Consider the following 6,382-nt stretch of genomic DNA (forward strand, 5'->3'; position numbering starts at 1 on the left):
GGGAGGCCACGTGCTACCACTGCGTAACGGCAGGAAATTCTCGGTTTTATTTGTAAGGCTTGAGGGCTGTTGGTTACGTCTTTATTTAAATGTTTTGAACCACGTAACGCTAAAACACGGGTTTTGGCTGAGCCTGTTTGGTTTGAGATCTTCTTATAGCAGACAAGGTGTATTTCAAGTCAGCCAAATTCGTGCGTGGTAATTCAGCAGAAACCGCTTTCTGCCCTTAGGAGGCTCGCTGCGAGTCGTGTTTTTCTCCTGTCTTCGTGCGAGGCCACCAAACCCCTCGCGGCCGCCGCGGGGGGCTCAGCCTGCGCGGCTGCGGGGCTGCCGCGGGCCGGGGTCCCGCCGGGGCCGCGGCCCGGCCCTCTGCCTGCTGCACGTCTTTCTGGATGGCGGGGGATAAACCAAAACCAACTCAAAGCAATGCAGAAGCTGTTCGGAGCTGAGGATGGATTTCAGCAGAGGCAGCACTGGCGCAGTTGTTTGGAGGGAGGACAGGGAGAATTTGGGCTCGAGGTTAATATCTAAGGTATGCGCTGTAAGCCGTTCCATATGTGGGAAGCCTTGTTTGAGGATGCTTCTGGCATTCGGCGATCCCTGCGATGAAACCTCGAGACAAGGCTTTCGGTTTAGCCCAGACAGCTCTGCTGCTGACGTGGCCGGCCGGGCACCGCTGTCGTCTCTGGCAGAGTGGCAACTGCAGTGGGAGACGTTAGCTAGAAATGCTTCAGTGGAGAAACTGTGGCTGTAGGTTTGGGGTTCGGTGACTGAATAGCAAATAGATGCATTCACGCTCACAGTACACAGAAGCTTTACATTCAGAGTTGCAGCATATAGCATCTAAGGGAGAATGATCGGTGTATTAGGCTTACACCATAGGATACTATTTCTTAGAGAGTGTTAAATGCTGTCAGTTTTGGTGGGGAGGTTGGTGGGTTTGTGTTCTCCAGTCAGCCATGGCATCGGTCAGCGGCCCTCGTGCCCGTGAGCAGCGGTGCTTGTAGAGCGCAGCTCTGCTGGGCGGGAGCCATGAGCTGGCTGTGCCTTGGGGTGGACGGCAGCTGCTGGAAACATGAAGCTGTGGCAAGGCAAATGCGTACAGAGAGGAGAATGGCTCAGCCGAGAAGGTTTAGATGTGGGCAATTTCAGTCCAAACTAAACAGTGAGAGGTGAACTGTAAAAGTGATCTTCAGAGGGATACTGGTGTTCCCTGAGCCCAGTTTAGCAGCTAGGCTGACCGAGGCCGTGCAGCACAGAAAGAGGTGCAAGCCTGGCAGAGAACAGCTGCTTGGAAGAGCTGGAAGTCACAGGTGTTTTACAGTACATCTTCATGAAAGCATACTCCCCCCTCTTTTTTTTTTTTTTTAACATTTGATCAGGCCCAAATTTGACAAGCAAAGACTGCATTCTTTTTGTTCTGTAACACGTCATTGTAAAACTCAGTTCTGACCATGGCAATAAACAACAACATCAGTAAGGCACTGTGTATGTTAAAGCACAATATCAATGTCTGAATTCAGGTGATCATGTATAGCCCTGCAGAATCTATCATAGTGTACCCAGATGCTGGAAGATACATTTTTAATATCAAAGTTATTGTAGGGGGATTTTGGAGCACAGAGGACCTTTACTATGTGTCTCATATGTACATAGTTCTTTTAATTAAATCTGGATTTATTTTTTTTTAAACTACATCAGTATCTCCTGTTAACACACATGGTCTGTTGGAACTGACTGCAGCTATTAGTTATATTGTCCTCCTTCAGAAAATTTCAGGCTTACTAACAAAATTGCTTTCTTGCCTCCTTTTAAATGTGTTTTCAGGCCGATGTGTTTTATATCTCACATGGTTTTCTTGCCATTCGTACTACATTTAAATCTAGCACTGGCTGCATGCCATAGAAACTTTAATCCACATCCAGATGAATTCAAAACTGAGCCTGAGTTTTCTCTTGTGTACCAGCAGTCTGATCTCCAGCCTTTTCTAGGGCTCCTGCTTTTGCAGGGTTTGCTCTTTCAGGTTGCCCGTTACCCAAGGGGAACGTCACACCGTGCAGGTCTCCCCTGCAGGCCTGGGGTGCGGATCAATGACACCTGTGTCGCCACTTGACAGGATGCAGCATGGCTACTCGTTTTTAGCCGATAGGTTTGTTGCGGGAAGCACCTAGCTTTTGTGCACCTTACTCGGGGAGCTCTCCCTCCTGGCATCAGGGCCTGCCGCACAGGGAGAGGGGAGAGGAGGCTCCTGACTGTCTGCTCCGGCCCCGTTAGTGATAACTGTGCTGCAGCTGCGCTGGGACAGAAGAGCGGTGCAGTCAGCAGCGGTGTGGCCTGAAATGCCTGCTGAAGAAGGAAATGGTAACGTAATGACCTGTTGTCATGAAACAGATCCTGGTCATAAATACGGGATGAGGACGTTTCTGCTTTTGTCTTGGCCAGTGTTTGATGTGTGCCACCTGTGACATCCTTGCAGTTTGGCTTTGCAGATGAACGTTGCCAGTGGTCCATTTTCTTCTCAGAACTGGCATGCTACTTTGCAAATCCACACATCTGCAGATGGCTTGGAGAGGGAAAGGAAGGGATTGTTTTATACAGAGCTTCATAATGTAGTTTCTGGTTGCCATCATTTTCAACACATCTGACCAACTCAATTTCCTGTCTTGAATCAACTTTCATTTCATCAGGTCCCAAGTTCTCATTTCTGTTGGTTTGGCTGGGCTCTGCAGGCGATTTATTTTAATTTTGCAGTCTGAAAGAGCCCAAGTTTGGAAAAGAATCGACGTAGTCTCAGGAGAAGGTTGCGTGCTTAATTTGCTCCAAATGATAATGTCAAAAGTGGGGGGGGGTTTGTAGTTTGTTTTTATTTTACTTTTTTTTTTTAGTTTATGCAGTTCCAGTTTCTTGCAGAAATACTAAGTACTTAAATAGCATATCATCATATTGGTATGATTAAGCTCACAAGTGGGTTATTTTGTGAGAACACTAACAGTGGTCCAGAACAGTTTAACAAATCATAGTACAATACTCAGCTGTAGCGGTTCTGGGTCACTGGAGCTTAAAAAAGTAGACATTATCTTTGTGAGTTTAATATTAGTGTCTCTTGGTGTCCAGCAGTGGCAGCTCTTTCTGAACTGATGTCACGACAAGCATGTTTGAACATACCCTGTGGATTATGGCTTAGCATTTCAGTCCACTACCAGGATGTCTGTACAAATTCCTGCAGAGACACTGAAGATCAAAATCTATATTGAAAGGTGACATTTCTATGAATTTAACTATGCATAACATACATAAGCAATTTTTTTTTTGTCTTAAAATTGTATTTTGGGTAAGTGCGTGTATCCATGTTATAGGATTAATATAGAATGCTAGTATTTCTGCTGATTATTTCTGAAAATAGTAAAAAAGGTGGCTGTTAGTTGTTCCTGCATTCAGTTTATGTCCTGAATTACAGTTTACATCCTATTTAAATAATATTTTTATGGTTAGCTTTCTTGGATGACCTGCTAACTCACATGAAAAAAAAATCAAACATTTCCTGTGTGACTTTTTTTAATGGAGTAGCTGTCTTTCAAATGCAATGGCTTAATTTTAAAATAAGAAAATGTGTAACTTTTTTATATACTGGTGTACTGTTACTTGTTCTAGGTTTCACATATTTCAGTAATAAACTTTGTTCGTAGGAGGTTTGGAGCAGGAGACAGCTTTCTCCCATGAGGTCAACTTGGGAAAGAATATTGGTGCAGTTTGTGATGGCAGCTGTTACAAGATACCATTCTGGGGGGGGATTGGTTCCTGTTGAGATGTGGGAGGGCTTTAAGAAAAAAAACCACACATAACCCCCCCCAAAAAACCACAAGACAGCAATGTCCAAAAGAGAGCTGATGCATAGTCATGTGCATGCCCAACAGGGAAAAGCTCTTTATGAGAGGGGTGGGGAAGAACTCCAGGGAGAGTTGTGTGAAGAGAGGAATGTGCAATCTGCAGGCAGAAAAGGAAGTTGTGAGGTCTTTTCCCAGGACTACTGTTGATTTGCTGTATGGTTGTTTGTGTGGGGAAAAAAGAAATCGGAGGGAGTAGAAGAGAAAAGATGAGCACTGGAAGGGAGACAAGTGATGGATGGAGAGTCGAACGTCTGACTTTGGTTTTGGTTACTCCACCTGTAAAACGCAGTGCTGCTAATCCTGGTAATGATTAAATACTGTAAAGCTCATGTCTTACATCACACTTCAGTGAACTGTTTCAACCAAAGGAGTAAATGCTTACTTCATTATTCTTTTTCTTAACCTAAGGGCTTCACAGCTATAGGTAGCATATGAAGCGAGCACACTTTAAGCACAAACAAAATGAAAACAAACCGACCAACCAAATGCACACACAGACACACACACACACACACACAATGTTTTAAAAACATTTGTCTAAAGAATAAACTGGTCTGAGCTATGCCCTAACTTTTTTTCCCCTGACAGATTTTCCCCTGTTCAATACCTGTGTGCCAGTACATTCTGGTACAGTCCCTTCTGAGGATGTAAATGCCCTCTTATAACAGTGACATGTTTGGACGGCTTTTTGTCATCTTAATATTTGCATGAATAACCGCCCCCACAAAAGAACATTCTATATCGACATAAAAGCAGTCACCATGGGAGTGTAGCTGTGCTGGAGCAGGTAGCATGACATAAAGAAGCAAAATCTTTGTTCTTGTTCTATTGGATGCTTCAAAAGCATGTTCCCAGAAGTTGCTTTTTTGCACAGGCAGAAGTCACCAAAATCTTATGCACATTTCCTTTAATATAAAATGAGAGAGAAACCGAATGGGATGAGGAAGAGGTATGTTCTTTATAGCTCAGTTTTTAAATTAGATTTTGTGTGATTTGGGGGGGGGGGCCCTCTTGCAGAAGTAGTAGTGTTTCCTTACTGGTTTTGTTCTGTTTTGAGCCACTTTATCAAAATCTACTCTCAAACGTTTCTCTGTACAGATTTGTTTTTTCACTGCTTTCTTTGCTGAGTTCAAGCCTTTCAAAATGGTAGACCAGAATACTTACTGAAAAAGCCCAGGTGAACTGATTTAAGACTAGGCTGTAGTAGTGCCAGACATAGCTTAGAGATTTTTTTTCCCCCCCTAGCCCTGATCCTACTCCTGAAATAAGCTGCAATTCTCTCATGCTGGAAGTACCTTTAATATTAATAGACTGACTGTAGGTGTCCTCATCAAACTGATTTACCCAGTTTTTAACAACGAAGGAGGGATCAATAGTCTGCGTGAAGGTATCGTATTGCACCAGCAGCCTGGTGAGAAGAGAGATGTCAGACCTCAGAAGACTTACGTTGCGTAACCTCATTTGATGACAGCAAGTCAGCAGGTCAGGAGTCAGTGCTGATTCTAAAGCCACTGTCATGTTTGTCATCTCAGGGGAGTATATTTGGAAAATAGAGGGTACACCTCACAGACGTAAACTACTACAAGAAAAGCGTAACTGCCAGACAACTTATCCCTCAAATCCAAGATGTTCTGAATAGACAAAGAGTGGATTTTTGGTTCTAGGGCAAGTTTACATTTGAAACCTCTGACCTTTACCACCCTTATTACTCCACGGAAGCTGCGTGGCCGGGCTGGACTCCCAGGCAGTTTAACAAATACGTGATCTCCTTTATGCATCTTTGGGGAAGAGATGTGTTGCATTTCTGGATGATGTCCTTACATACAGAGCCATATTTGTAAAATGCTTAGAAACTGTATGGGCATTATTGCCGCTTAGAACAAAGAATTAAGCCCTGAGCTTCTAAGCCTGAGTTCAGAAAGAGAGTTACTTCCTTTTTCTGAGTGCTCTGTCTGGTATCTTGGAGTTCTGTGGTTTTGCAACAAGGCCCTTAAGCAGCATGGGAGAACTAAGCAAAGTGCCAGGAGGTATATTCAACGCTTTTCTCAAACAGCAAAGATGCCACATATCTTCTTAATCTCCCTGCTGAACTAGCAAAATACAGCCCTAGAAAAAAAACCACGTCCAGGTGAAGAGGAAAGGTGACTGCACAGGCATTCTAACTGATCTAAGAAACAACCGAACAATGTGAAACTACCTGTGGTATCTATCAACATGATCATGCCTTTGTTGCCTTACACTTTATTCTATCTGCATAGGAGAAGATGAATTCTTTTCTTCTTAGGTACACTAAGGCATTAGCTATGGAGCAACAATATTAAATAACACCTTCATCCAGGAAAGTTTGCATTTTTAGTGCTGAAAAAGCTGGGATTTGTATATTCTGTAATCACCTCATTCTAGGTTACCGTAATACTTTTCCAACAGTAAAAGGGCTGAATGCTGCACAGCAATGCAATGCGATACAAAATTAGCTGCCTTTTAGCTTTACTTCT

The sequence above is a fragment of the Ciconia boyciana genome, chromosome 7 (assembly GCF_034638445.1).
Source record: "Ciconia boyciana chromosome 7, ASM3463844v1, whole genome shotgun sequence".
Taxonomy (NCBI): Eukaryota; Metazoa; Chordata; class Aves; order Ciconiiformes; family Ciconiidae; genus Ciconia; species Ciconia boyciana.